The sequence below is a fragment of the Megalops cyprinoides genome, chromosome 15 (assembly GCF_013368585.1).
Source record: "Megalops cyprinoides isolate fMegCyp1 chromosome 15, fMegCyp1.pri, whole genome shotgun sequence".
Taxonomy (NCBI): Eukaryota; Metazoa; Chordata; class Actinopteri; order Elopiformes; family Megalopidae; genus Megalops; species Megalops cyprinoides.
The window spans coordinates 6,286,694-6,302,417 of NC_050597.1; positions in this window are offsets into that span (position 1 = coordinate 6,286,694).

Genomic DNA, 15,724 nt, shown 5'->3' on the forward strand with positions numbered 1-15,724 from the left:
CTAATCATACAGTAATTACCATCGAAAGGGTGCAATTATGCAAGCACAATTACACCATGACTAGCAGTACCTCAGCCCTTTTGTTGAAATGAGATGTCTCAAAGTGCTAAATGAACATAAAAAGAGATATTTTTAAAGAGATGGTCCATTACTCCATGCCCTCTCCTCCAGACTGATCCTCCAGCTGTGCTCTGCAGCTCAGGAGAGAGCTGTGCAACTGATCATGTGACTGTTGACCTCACGTGCCCTGACTCAGATTTGAATACAGAGTTACCTGAATGCTGACTTGGGCAGCAGCATCACCAGACACCTCAGGTAGACTGTCTCAGCTCTGCTGAAGGGGAGGGGTGGTAGAGATGAACCTTCATCTTCATTCTTCAACCATGTTCCAGAAGTGGTGGGGTGTCTTCCCTTCCACGGAAAGCAGGCCCCTTGGCAGTGGACTGAAATTACAGCTCCGTTCTCTAGCCATGTCCCAGAGGGCGGTGTGAGCGGAGAAAGTGTTTACTCTACTTGCACAATGAGCTGTGCTTTGGAGCTGCTCTGTGTGGATACTGCGTACAGGGCATCCACACTGACCCTGCCTTCATCCTCAGCAGGGCTCTGAGAAGCGTGAGGAGGCCTCAGGAGAGCGGGAGCGTCTGTAGCACTTGCGTGGCAGCAAATATAAACCCAGAGACACGGCGGCAGCGGACAGGAACACGATGCTGTAATGATTTTCAAAACGTCCTCGCTGTGGCTGGCCTTACGCCAGAGGGTGTCGCGTTTCACCTGGTATGACCCCTCCCCCCCCGGTCCCGTGTGGGGGATAGTGTGGACTCGTTTAACACCACCCATCACCAAGAGGGAGCATACACACACGGTGTCCTTATCCCAAATCGAGACGTTGCGCTGGGCTATTAGTCTGCCGCGGAGAGGTCATTATGTAGTGGTATGAAATGTTTATTACACTAACTATAAACATGTTTCATCAGCTTCCTGTAACCAGCTTATACAGCCAAGTTCCTGCTCGAGAGCCAGCCTGGGTTTCTTTTCCTAAGAGTCCCACAGTGATGCCTAATCGTGATTTAAACCCATGTCCCTGGATCAGAGCCCAGTGCTCCAAATGCTACTCATCCAACCTGCAAACTGTTCATTATAGCCCCTTTGTTCGTTGGTAATGGATGGGCTTTGGTGTCTCAGTCTAGCAGAGCAGATCCACACTAGTCACAGCCCCCCCATACAAATCAGATTTGATTTTTCGGTGTGCTCTCAGTAACAATTAAAGGATAACTATAGGGTTCTTCCAGAATTATTTTTCATTCCTGCTGTATTCAAACTCCTTTGACTTTGGAGTTGCAGGGGGAATACTTCAGAGACATTGCTTGTGAAATATTTTGTACTGGCACAGAAACACACTTGCGAAAGCTTTTGCTGGTGAAAACCGGTCACCGCATTTCCTTGGCAGTGGGTTTAAGTAAGGGAGCTCTCTTCACTGACACTGTGAGTCCTGTTTGTATATGGCATTAGATGAGGGCTGAAACAGTGATGAGTCTGTTCACTTGCTGTAAAAGGAAAAAGTAAGTGCAGGCAGGGCATGATTTTTCAAGGAGTGTTGAGTATTTGTCCACTTTTCATTTCACCGTGACTTTCCAGGATGAAACATTTTGCACGGACAGGTAAAGTCCACAACTCCTGGGACTTTGGCGAGGAAGCCCTATGCCAGGTGTGGACATGACCTATGGCAGGTGTGGGTGTATTATATGGTAAGTGTGTGTATTTCCTATGTCGTGTGTGTGGGGGGTATGTCTTATTGCAAATATGACCCTGTCTCTCTTGCCCACTCAAAGTCCGGAGCTACATCCTCCTTTCTGCTAAGCCTCACAGGACTGTAAGGTTTCCCTTGCCTCGCAGCCTTAAGGTTGTGCAGTGGCCTGTGGTCATCTGTTGCATTCACTCGTTCACTCCACCAAAGGGGGGGGGGGGGGGGGATACGCCAGTCAGCCACCGCCCTTCCTCCTCCTGAAGTGATGAAAACAGAAAACAGGCATCACCCAGGACGGCCCGCCACATCTCCCGCAGGACCCCAATCTGTCATCACGTGCCGGAGTGACATCTATTCGGGGCCTCCCTTTATCTCCCAGCATGCCTCTCTCTCGCATCAAATCTGCATACGCGCCCGACCGGGGCGGAATCCTCTTAGCCACCGGAGAAACCTGATTAGATCGGAAGCTTAAGAGTTTATCCAGAGTCCCGTGTCGCTGCCGAAAGGAAGAGTGGAGGCTCGGCGGGGGGGCCATGATGTAACATACAGAGGAATGCGTAGCGCCCACTGAGCTCAAACAGCTTAATGCTCCTCGCCGGGCACGGCGAGGAGCATTAACCAGCTGTGGAAATGGGGATTTTATCCAATGCTTTTCATAATTCTCCACTGTTTTCCATCCCAGTTTATGTCCAGTTTGATCTTTTCTTCGATTTCTTTTCCTCCTGGTCTGTCAGTTTCCATTATCAGTATTCATTATTCAGGTCATTGCCAAGATGTTATTCTATGCTATATCTATAATGTATTCATGATCACATATCAGTGATTATATCTGAGAGTAAGCTTTGAATGTGATTTTTCATTGCCAATATTTGTGTGACATGTAGCTGGGAAAAACAAGCAAGGAAACAGTCTAGTGTTTCCATGATGCTGTGTTATTTTTCTTCTAAATGACTCGTCCCTTAGCAGCCCTGGGGGACTGGAGGGAGAGAGTGTTCTCCTCCTCCCCACCTCTGCACCGAAGACGGGATCTCTGACTGTAGGTATCATAAGACCAGTTAGACTGGCTGCTCTGATCTCGAGTCAGTCTAATCCCATTTTCCTCTTCCCTGTACACACAAACATGCGGGGGGGGGGGGGGGGGGGGGGTCTATGATTCTATCCATCCCACACTAATCGCGCATTAACCACCAGTGGACTGAAAAGACCTGACACGCAGAGTGAAAGCAGACAACAAGGACCTGAAGTCATTTCTACCCATAATCCCTTTGGGTAAAAACTGAGAGGGCAGCAAAAAAAAACATAGTTCCGCATGTGCTGAGCAGACATTCCCCAGAGCATCTTTGCTTGCATTTGGTATGTTACAGCTGGGGATTTTTTTCTGTCACTGGAGTGGTTTGGAACCCTGCTTAAGGGGATCCCAGCTGTGTCCTCCTGTTGCCTTATAGTGTAGTTCTTTTATCATACAGTACAGCCCTCATTTGTGGTGTTGGAATGACTGTGTAAACATGCTGGTTTTCATCAATGCAGAGCTTACTGTTTATTGCTGCGGTAGACTCTGGATGACCTGCGCTGAAGCCACTTGGAATGTGTGCAGTAAGCCCTGCTCCCAACCTGAAGGCATGGCCTGTTCGGGCTGTAACTAAATTGGGTTACTTCTGGACAAATTGCTTTGCGATGAGAGAGCCCGTGCGTCCAAGGCCTGCCTCCTCTGGCCACACTGTCATTTCCTGCTGCAGTCTCTCCGCTCTCGTTAAACCTGTGTCTCTCGGAGGCGTTAACCACGTCAGCCAAGTCCAGAGGAATTCTGGGTAGGGAGAGGGTTAGGGAGCAGGGAATCGTTATTGTGCAATGTCTTAATGTGAGGAATAATGACAGTAAAAAAAACAATGCAGCCTCAAAAGCAAAACATCTTGAAAGACTATTAAGAATGTCTCCACGGTAACAGACACTCTGTCATTTCCTGCTCTTCCCTGGGTCCTGTTGGACTTTGTTTTGGCAAGAGTTGCACTTTGTTTCCCCTTCCAGTTTTCCAAGAAACTGAAGAAAACTATGCAGGCTTTACCCATAGCATCTTCATTAAATCCCTGACAGAGGTCAAAGGTCACGTTTTCACGATACGTTTAAATGCACAAATAAGCAATACATTGACATCTGCCAAAGGCCCAGAACCCTACCCCTGTGAATTCTGCATAGGGAGACAAAATTACATTAAAATATATCTCTATATTAAAACATTGAAAGGCAAGGATGTGAAAAATGTAGAGACGTGACAGGGATGGTAAAATAATAGAGGAGGGAAGAGAAAACAATAATTACATGTACAGCAGACTCTGAGAATTCTGGAAGCCCCAGAGTGTGGTGCTGTGGTCTGTGCCGTTCCCACTGTGTGGTGCAGCGGTCAGAGCACCATGCTCTGGATATGGTCGTCCTGGGTTTGGACTCATGGTGGGTTACCGTTCTTCTCTGTTGTGTATATATTAAACCTCAGTTTCTCCAGCTGAAATATCGGTGTCTATACAAGCTGCAGATGGTGCCAAACAGGATGTGAGCACTGTGATGCTTTTTGTCCTTGTTTTAATGATGAGCTGTTAGGTCTGCTTCCATAGTCACACTCACCTCTCACCCTTGCAGACTTGCAGATTATCTTTATGGCACTGAAGCTGTTCTCTGTCTCCAAAACCGGTGCACAGCTTCCGTCTGGATCCTGTTGATGAAACATGCTCTAATGCTTCCTGATCAGAGGAGCACGGCTGAAGCCTGATTTGTCCCTGGTGTTAGCAGCATCAGCTCTGCAGGGCATAAAAGCACGTCTGGCCATCATGTGTCTGTCCAAAATTCAGACTGCGTAAGGGCAGCTTACTTCTGCTTTGACCTCCGATGTGCTGTCACCAAGTGTGGGAGGCAGACGTGAAGGTTGGAATTTAATATGTAGTCCTTGTACCCCCTCCCTGGTTTTAGTACCCTTCAGCTTTAACCTTACAGTTATGAGGAGCTGATCATTTTGGGTGGATCATGTACTTTGTGTGTATGTATGTGCATGTGCCTGTGTGTGTGTATGTGTGTGTGTGTGTGTGTGTGTGTGATTGCATGCATGCCTGCACGTGTGGTTGTGTGTGTGCATGTGTGTGCTTGGCATGCATGTCTACACGTGTGAGTGTTTGCATGCATGCATGCATGTGTGGTGTGTGTGTGTGTGTGTGTGTGTGTGTGTGTGTGTGTGTGTGAGAGAGAGAGAGAGAGAGAGAGAGAGAGAGAGAGAAGCTGTGTTTGTGTGGCCTTCTTTGGTGTTACTGTGTTGTTGAACCTTTTTTAGTGGGCGGTTTATGGGCCTGTCCCTGTGCCAGCTCCAGTGCAGAGACACAGGTGTTTTGTTTCACAGGCTTGTTGGAAGGGGGTGTTCCCTGTCTCACACACTGCTCCGCCGCAGAATCCTCAAGCATCTTCACCCCCTCTGAATCCCCGGCTCCGGCAAAGAGGAGAGGGAGGGCTGCTGTAGTCACGCCGGTTCCGATGAAATATAAGTTGGCTTCAGCATGCTGCCACCCACACAGTTTTATTCGGCCAAAGCCACGGCAGCCTCGTCCCTCTGCGCTGAGACATTACCATGGTGACGTCTCGGCTCTGCTGGTGCATGCTGGGACCTCGGCCAATCCTGCCCTGTATTCCTCACCCTTCAGACTGACGGCTGTTTGCTCTTCACTGATTGTGGGAGTTTCGGGCAGCTGATCAGGCGCTGCTGCTTTTCCCTCCTCCCAGCACAGAGCCAGGCTCCTCTCTGACATGCGCTAGCTGGGAGATGCTGAACTGCGTTGGCAGAGGTGCGGGGGTGTGTGCTGTAATTACCCACGCCGGTCCACATCGCCCGGCTGATGGCTCTCTGTCGCCCTGTGGTTTTATTTCACCTGCAGGATCCTGCATTTTTGTAACGACATTGGATTCTGCCACAGTTCTCCTCCAGGCTGCACACTGAATCACCCATGCTTGGTCGCCAGCCAACAGTAAAAGTCATGTGGGATGAAAACCTGCATACACTCTGTAAATCAGTAATATGCAGTTTATACTGGGATTGGATGGCATTCTGACAAAGTGAAAAAAATTTCCTATCTGAAAAATTTAATTGTTGCTATAGTGATAACAGTAAAATCATTTGATTTGACAGTTCCAGGATTTACCTCTGATTCAACCCATTCATGTTGTATAGGGCCTACTGTCACACACAGGAGTGGAAGTGTAAATCAGACAGAAGGCAGTGGCGTTGAAAATGTGTTAATTGTTAAACTTAATGCCTGTAGTGCCCTGTTTGACTGTCCTTTAAAGCCTGGCAGCAAATCACTCCAGGCTAGATGAGATAGTGTCTATCCTCTGACGTCAAATGCCATGCGCTTTGTTTGAGCATTGCTCCCCAAAATGGCAGTAACCCCCCCCACCCTCCTCCCCTTCATTCCCCTCTTTTTAGAGGTGTCTCCCCCTCTTTATTTCCCTCTCCCTCCCTGTCTGATCTGTGGTTGAGGGGGTCCAGCTTGGGCCATTTCCCAGTGCCTCCAGGGAAATTGAGCAGGAATTCTGTTAAGCAACAAGCAGCGAAAAACCTGAACTTATTGCCCCCTTTCCACCCCTCAGATATTACATGCATGAGTAGAGGTTATCCGGCGCGAAGTTCTACCCTCTATCCAGTTATAGGCCCCCCAAACACCTCCCCTGTGGGACTGCACAGCCTTATTGGTGTGTATCAGTGTCTGCCGGTCACACAGCTGCTGCTTATAGTGGGGTCAGTCTGGAATCGCTTGGTAGCGACGCTGCTGGGGTCCGTGAAAGTCAGAAAGGAAAGAAGCACCTTCCCATGATGGTGAAACAGACTGTCTCTGACCTCAGGCAGGAAGGTCAGACTCTTTAGAAGGCCCAGGCTGTAGGTCAGACCTTCCACGCATCTCTTGCTGTCTAATCACACACCTCTCCCCAACTGCCCACCTCTCCACATCACTTCTTTCTCAGTAGATGCCCCTGTTCCATGTTCTGTCTATGGGCAGCAGTGTTGCATAGTGTAGCATAGTGGTAAGGAGCATGGTTTGTAACTGAAAGTTTGCTGGTTCAGTTCCCCACTAGGGCACTGCTACTGTACCCTCACTTAACCCAGAATTACCTCAGTAAATATGTAGCTGTATAAATGGATAATATGTAAAAATTGTACTCAGTGTAAGTTGGTCTGGATAAGAGTATCTGCTAAATGCCAATAATGTATGGTAATGTATACAGCTCAATATTTATGGAGCAGTTCAGGCTAGACACCTTCCTCAAACTTACCAACGCAGTCCTCTACCTGTGAATCAGACCTGCAATCTTTACGAGCTCAGCTCCTGACCTAAGCCACTGCACTACACTGCCACAGGTGAGTACCAACAGCCAGTAAGCACAGAGGAGTTCCGCTACCTCTACCTGGACTTCACATCTGATGCACAGGGTTTGGGACAGAATGATGGTTGTGTAGCTCTGTCTTAAACAATGCCCTCTGATGTTCGGAAAGGGGTGCAGGGGTGAATGTTGTTTGTCCCAAAGAGAGGAGATGAGGTCATCCCTTTCTGCTCTGAAGGGAAACGGTCATTTCATTTCCTGTTCCACATTCTGTAGCCCATAGAACATTGTGTTTTTTTTCCACTGCTTGCTTATCCTTGGCTCTCATTTTAGTGTAGTTATACATAAACCAAGAGTGATTTAAACATATGAAATAAACACCATTTCAAGGGTTCTATTCAGAATTATCCAAGGAAATAGAGAAGTCAAAACTAAGCTGTCCAGATATGCTGTTTTGCCTTGTGGGTTAAGATCAGTACAGTATTCAGTAATCACTCATTTTCAGACTGTTGATGAATGACAGTATTGCGTGCTTTGCCTATGAGATGCAGTGTGGCTGGAACCTAACCTTGAGACAAATCCAAAACAGAGCCTGCATTTTGTTTTTGGTGGGGAAATATTTTTCATTCCCATAATTCACTGCAGGATCATCAAACAGCTTTAGATCAAATTCTTGACTAATAAATCAGGAGCAGGCAGCCCTGTGAACTTGTTGATTTCAAGGATAAGACTGGGGATGCTGGGTCATGAGTAGGTTGTTCATAGTTTATGTGAGGTACAGTATATGTGTACTGTATCTAAGCTGTGCATTGGTGAGGGCTTTGTTTCCATTGTTTCCAACTGAAAAGATCACAGTGAGTGTCTGAAAGGAATCAGAATCATTTTTCATAATGATATTGTGAATCAAAGCTAACAGTTGTAACCCTAGGCTTACTATCTAACCTTTCACTTCCCTCTAATAAAAAAAAAAAAACGCCGGTTACAGAAATGGCTTTTCACTTTCAGTCCTTTCAATCTAATTTTTACAAAAGATGCCTAATCTACAAGTAAGACCTTTCTTCTGTAAATGTGAAACCCTAAACATGTAGTAATCTGATCTGTATAAATTAAAAAGTATAAACATTTCTGGCGCTTACATTTCTGTTTCAAGATGAACCCTGCCGGTAGTTTACGTGATATAAGCTGTACAACTAAACAGAAGAGAATTTTTTTGGCAACATGTCAACCACTCCAGCTGTTCTGCCTCCATTCCAGCACAGAGTTTTTCTCACTCTGTGTGTGTGTGTGTGTGTGTGTGTGTGTGTGTGTGTGTGTGTGTGTGTGCATGCGTATCTGCACAGAGCAAGCTAATGATCCACGTGGTGGTAAGGAGCAAGGATCTGAACCCAAAGATTGCTGGTTCTATTCCCAGGCAGATCACTGCTGTCATACCCTTGGGCTAGGTGCTTTACCCAAACCGGCCTCGGTGAATACTCAGCTGTGTAAATAGGCAATATGTGAAAACTGTAAGCTGCGTGAGTTGCTCTGATTAAGTACAGCTGCAAGTGTGATGTAATGCAACTGCAGTCACCCTGATATGTAATATTCAACAGCTCATGAGGTAATGGCTCTTCGAGATGCCAGATACAGGGTGGAGCGGTCACCCCTTATGCTGATTGTGTTGTATTAATCCAGATCTTCAGCTGTGAAGTTTGGGTCACAGTAGCTTTAATGGTATTAAATGGGACAGGGCCATGTGATGGCTTTAGCCATGTCAGGAGCCATGGAGCTCTCCCCCTGACTCGGCCGATTAGGAAGCCCCAAATGCTGTTGTCATCACAACCCGGGAAAAAAACCAACCTGTGCCCAAACCGTCAAAGTCAAGCCTTTTTTGGAAAACTAATTACATCATCAGTATAAAAGTGCAACTCGCTCTTACAGCAAAAAAAAACTAAAGACAGGGCTTTACTAATTAAAGTCTACTGATGTTTTGGTTATCAGACGGCCTTCAGTGAAGGGACACAGAGGCGAAGACCAGCCAGTTTTTAATTACTGGTCATTAGTCCCAGAGTCCCGTCGGAATGCTGATGCTGGCTGTGACCTCAGAGCACTGAGACAGGATGTTGCCTGTAACAGGAGCAGCAGAGAGAGGCCTGGAGCCTTCCCAGGAGGATGAGAAGGTCTGCCAACTGGAGATCTAGTGGGAACTAATGGCCTGGCATCGTCACTGTCTCCCATGCTCCCATTGTTTAATCCAAACGCCTCCTCTGGGATCCTCTATCCCACAACAACCCCCTCCCCCCCAAATCAGTCTAGTGGTGAGACAAAATATGAATGCCATTCTGTCAGCCCGGCCTGAGGAACTTGTTTGTTACTTCTGCCCTAATATTTCCTCTGCTCCCTCTCAGTGTAATACTATGACACATTCTCACACCATCTAAGCGCAGGCAGATCAAGATGTTGGAGCCGTCACCATGGTCAGGCAAGAAAGGACCCCAAGACAGCCTATTCTGTTTGCCTGATGAAGGTTACAGTCTGAAATCACCCGTGGTGAAGCTTCCCCTCGACCCCTTTCCCCCCCGGCTCATCTCAGCACACACAGGCCGCTGCTAAAGCAAGCGGGGTTGTGTTTCTCGCTGGTGTCCATGGTTACCGCTGTGAACGGGCTCGGTTTAAGCACGGGCAGAAACAAAGACGGCTAAATGTGTTTGCTGTACAGCCAAGGAGGTTCTGGCGGTCCTCACAAAGGGCCCTCGCTGTCCACTCACTCGGGGGGCTGGAATCCGCTAATGTGGCTCAAACAATCTTCCTGCCGTTTGTTTCCACGGTTCAGGGGCTCTTAAGTGCTCCCCAAGACGAGCCCTAAACGCAATACCTTCGCTCAACAAAGTCCCCTCTGTGTCTGTGTGAAAAGGGAGTTCTCAGAGTCACAGGGTGATGTGAATGCTGAGTATTGCTTTGCAGAATCTGGAGAATCTCCAACATGCCAATGAAATGAGCTTACAGTATTCGATGCTGTGTGAAACAGTGATGAAACCTGTGTGGGGCAGAAACGTTCCTCGCTTTCCTTCCCGATTCCTCTCGAATCTCACAGCCACAGCTGAACTCCCCTTCCCCCAAGCATGGAATTATCAGACAAGCACTTTACCCCACGTGCTACTCTCGGAAATATAGCTCGCTACTTCTGCTCCTGCACTGAAGTATCTATTGTGGGACGGATCTATTATGTCCTATTATTTTCAGTGGTTTGTGTTTCTTTGTGCTGTTGCAGCTTGCAACATTGTGTAAGGCTAGAAAAACGTATTTCGGATGACATTATTACAATATTTAATTGTCTTTTAATTTTACAATGCTTAATTGTGCAATTGTGAGATGAGACATTATGTAACACCACTTATTGCATGTAGGTTATTTCTACATAACGAGAGGAGACATTTGCATATTCACCAGTTGTTGGGGCATTGTTTCAGACGTCAATTTACTTGTTGAGTGTGTGCTTAGAGACCACGGTTGCCTAGCAACCCATGAGCGTTGAAGAGGACTTGCTGCCATTGATTGTAACATTTGACTTTGAATACTGGAAGAAGTCGACCCATCCAGGGGTCAAACCAACTAGGGGTCCACCCATCCAGGGCTGCTATTGTCATTTACAAAACAGGCTGGGGACAAGTATGAAAAGACAATAGAGCAACTGAAATGTTAATCAATTACTTTTATAATGTATGAGTATACATTTAATAAATATGCATTTTATGCCTCTGGCAGATGTGAAATATATATCTCCCGTTCTACTCAGGTTGAACACATCAAGGAAGTTGAAAAATGGCTGGATAGATGGGACCCTGACAATATCGAACAGGGCTGTATCTATCCACAGAAAGATCTGGAATGATGTGACCAATTTAAAAGGCATAGCAGATGTTCATTAGTCCCTAATGTCATACATCATCAGCATATGTTAGCAGGTACGTTTCTTTCATTGATCTTAATTATTATTACTTAATTTTTCTTTTCATTTTTGGTTTTACATTTAGATATTAATAATGATTGTTATTATGGGTCACCAGGCTTGCAAACTTGAGGTGGTCTGTTATAAGTTAGTCCTTTTTCTGGCACAAAGCTTTAGCTTGCATTCATCTATATGATTTAGGTTTTATGAACAGATTCTTCTAGAACAAAATACACCCATGACACCACCACCATCATCACCACCATTTCTACTCCTACTGCTGCTGTACCTTTATTCCAGTCACTAAGCAAGATCAATGACTTAAATTCCTGTCATATGACATCCATCCCCACTCCAGGACACAGTTTTGACACCTTCACCGGTTCACCAGCTCTGGGACCTCCGGTGTCTGGTATCAGAGTGAAAATAGTGTGGTACGTATCATCAGTAAGACGTCACCTTCAAGCGGGGAGGTTCAGCTAAGCTGACCAGATCCAATTCCCCTTTGAAGAATGGCCCCCATTTAGCATCTTTATCTAAGGTCACACAACCATGCTCCCTACCATACTCATTTGCTTACATTTGAGTTTCCTCTTTAGCAGAAACTGGTTGTATCCTATTTCTTGTACCATATGAAAATTCTGTGACAAGCTTTATAAGGGATTCATATTTTGTGATATGATCTTAAAGACAGTGGATGGGCTACACATATGTCTTTTAAGAATATTGACACAATACACAGTGTAAGCTACATTTATATTATCAATGTATTCTTGTACACATGAGACTGAAAGGTTTCAAATACTGAAGTGGCATTATCATAACCCGCATAAAAACCACATACACACATACAAAGGATTTGCTTTTGTTTGGAAAGTACGTTTTTGTAACATTGAAATGTAATGTTGTGAGCCTTCATGTGAAAACTGGTCTTCTCTGGTGAAATGAATGAAGAGTATTTCATATAAATGGGGAGTCATAAAGCAGACAGCAGAGACATCCTACTGGAAGAGACTTCCAGAACACTCTACACAGTTCCAGGATCCAGAACATCACCCAGAATAATACATAGATACATGAATGTTGTGTTGACAATCAGTTTTCCGCTATTGGCAAATACACCTGTTGAATACAACATTGTTTACTTAATGTTGTGTTTTGCGAATGCTTTTTGACAGCCAGACAGAAGGAAATTTCCCCACATATACACATAAACTGGTATCAAATCTAATCTTAATCAGTATTCACTTACTGAAGTAGTTAATACTGCCATTTTTATATCCATAATGCTACAAATACAATAGATGAGAATGTGTGTCTCTGTGCCTCCTGGAAAATGAAATTTAAATATGTGAGGCTGTGAAGTCCCCAACACACACACACACACACGCACTCCGACACAGATGTATAATCAGATAATATATTGGTTATTTGGTCAAACTTATTTTCCCCTCTGGCTCCTCCCCCTGTAGATTCTCGTTCAGAGTTCCCACTGTTTCCAATTGTTATTTTTCGGTGCACTCCAAACTAACTGCCCCCCCACACAGAGAAATGTGTTTACACAAAATTCAGCTGAACATGAGAACTCTTACAGACTGAGCTAAAATGTCTTGTCATGGACTAATGTTATCAGTGAGACCTGACAATTGAACTGTACCAGCACCTTACTTTGTAGTCAATGCAGTGAAGACGTCACAGTAAAGCGTGATTTTGAACCGAGTGATGCCATTTTGCCAAAATGCCTCACGAAACCAAAATCGTTTTGAAAATAAAATCTCATGCAATGTGTAATTCATTGTATCATTTGTAAAGCATAGAAGATATGCCTCCCTTCGCTACTGTTTTATCTTGCAGCTGTGAAAGTTACTAGAACATACTTCTTTTGTCCGTCAATATGACTCGAAAAACATCATCACCAAATATATCAGTACAAGGTAAAAAGGTCTCACAGCGCAACATTAAAAACAAAAATATTACTTTTACCGGTGCTTGGCAACAATAAAAAGGAGAATGGAAAATGTGAATGATTTGTGAACAAATATACTAATAATCTGACTAATTGTTTTGTTTTTTTTTTCTTACTAAAAGGATGATTGCTTATGTGCGCTTGAAACGCTGTGTCTGCACTTCATGAAATCACAAAACCTGTTTTCGGAAAATATATTTGTGAGTTCTATTAATACGCCGTATAAAACAACCCACATCTTTCTATACCTAATGATAACCCTATTCGTGCTTTTATTGTCGGTTTTATATAACCTTGGCAGTATCTGGATACTATTTTCACAAGTATTTTTTTTCTCACCCTTTGTCACAGAGGAAAAATCTGCTCAGTGTTTCTTGGCTCCGGATCTTTGTTGTCATAGATATGTTCTGAAATGTTCGGTCACCCCATTGACTGCACGGTTCCTGTGGCCTTGGGATAACCAGCGCTGCTGTAGGGAGATTACAGCAACGCAAGCGTGCAGCTGTGCGGGCGAGAAGTCGAGTATCCTTTTCCCGACTGCATAAATGCGAGTCTATCGATCCACAGGCGGACAAGGCAGTATTCATTTCTGCAAACACACAACATTGTATACATGTACAGCAATAACCGTGCACGTACAGCAATAATCAACGCTACGCTGAAGTTCTTGTAGCGCATTAGGCACATGTAATTTGATTAACGGGATAGTTATTTACGTTTTAGACTGCATTCTGTCTCTGATTTGGCACAGTGATATAACAGATGGGGTTGTGAAAGATGTAGAGTCATAGACTGTACATAAATCATAGTCGCATAAAAGCTGTCATGTCGTCACTTTCTTGTGTTGCAATATAAAGTTTTTCATGGTTTGGGCATACAGCTCTTGCTTAGTAAGTATTTTGCAGTATTTGTGATGCTCTTTGGTCAAGTGTTTCGATTTTGTCTTGCCTCCTTTTCGCAAACCGAAAAAAAAAAAATCAATTCCATTTTGGTCTGAAAATGCAATTCTGTGGTGCTCAACGATTACAAAAAAAAGGTATCCATAGCAACTCGATCTGCGGGGGATGAACTTCAACGTTTAATGTGCTTGAACACAAATGCAAAAGGAGCAGGACCCACTGTGTAGAGTGAAAGAGGATGAAGGACCATGCAGCCCCCCCCCCCCCCCCCCCCAAAAAAAAACACCCGCGCACATCCTGTTCATAAATAGAGGAGCCGGACAGAGTATCCATTATTGGCTGTCTCCTCCCTAAACCTCTGTGTCAGTCAGTGCCTCGGCGGACGGAGGGAGTAGGGGGTGACAGAAAGCACAAAGTCGACTCCCCCCAGCCCTTGAACTAATACGTGACCTCACTGCTGTTTCTGCCAGCCCCAACTGCACGTTTCTTCGGCAGATATTGTATTTGTCTTATGGTCTTCCCTGTCGACCGTCACGGAACCGTTGAGCGCGGTGAGATGGAGTTAGCGACAGGTCTTCGCGGAGAGAACGCATTCCCGAGCTCTTTCTGGAGTCGCGCTCACCACCGGCGCAGCTGAGCGCTCGGCGAGGAAACGGGATGACCTCATCTTGCGCATTTCCCTGGCAGATGCTGGACGCTGTCACGGATTGCTTATCAGAAGCAGGCCCTCGAGGAAGCAATGGTCAGGGCCTTCCCCCAAAGCCCCAGCCCAGGGACCAAAAAAAAAAAAAAACAATCCGCGAATCCCAACAACAACCGACACCTCTGTCCCTAGCTCCGACAATAACTCCTGACTCCGGCTGACACCAGTGGGCTGCTGGCTCAGACTAACACACTGAAAGCATTCTGATTGCAGCAGTCACACTCTCTTTTGATGTCCCCTCGTAGCTGGACTGCGTGGGTGTGCAATGTAGCGGGTGTGAGCGCTGAATCTCTCTGAAATACAACAGGATTTCCTCACGTGCTGACATGTTGTTCATCGCTAAACTAGCACGCTGCAGAAAAAAAGGTGTTAGGATTCATATCTGAATTTTCATTAACAACCTATTTACATGTAAAACATTAGAAAATGTAAAGACATTGAAAAATGACATTGGAAAAAAAGACATTGGAAAATGTAAAACATTAGAATCATGCTGCAGTTTGCTCACTGTTCGTTCCAAATGAAAACAGGTAGGGCAGAAGATTGTGTTCCCCCTTTGACTTTTCTATGAGCTATGGCTGTTTATAATTTTTGCCTTATGATGACTGTGAGCAGATTTCTTTTATACAGATTGAGAGCAACACACATCTCCACTGACCCTTAAAATGTCAATAATCCAGGCGCTTGTTACTAATGCATGTAATATGCTCTCACACAGAATCACCCTTCACATGCTTTATAGTCCTGGAGGTCCAGCTGGACCACAATAAGTATTGAAAACATACAAGGGCTGACAGTAATTACATCAGTATACGAATGCTCATAGTCAAGGAAACCATTCTGTGCTGAAATAATGTATGATTATAATAAAAGTGTCACTAGTGCTGTTTCATACTTTCATACCATCTGTCAGATAGAATCTGTGGGAGATTTATGTTATTAATAACTAATTTTGAAATTAATCACACCTATGTTTATATTTACTGTAATGTTCTTTATTAGGAACTATTGGCCTTTCTTATTACCCATCTAACTAGCCATCTAGCATTCATATTTTATCTGCTGTATAGGCCTATGTAGGTATGATTTGGTCTATTTTATTAATCTTTTCATAACTGTGAATAATGGAAAACCT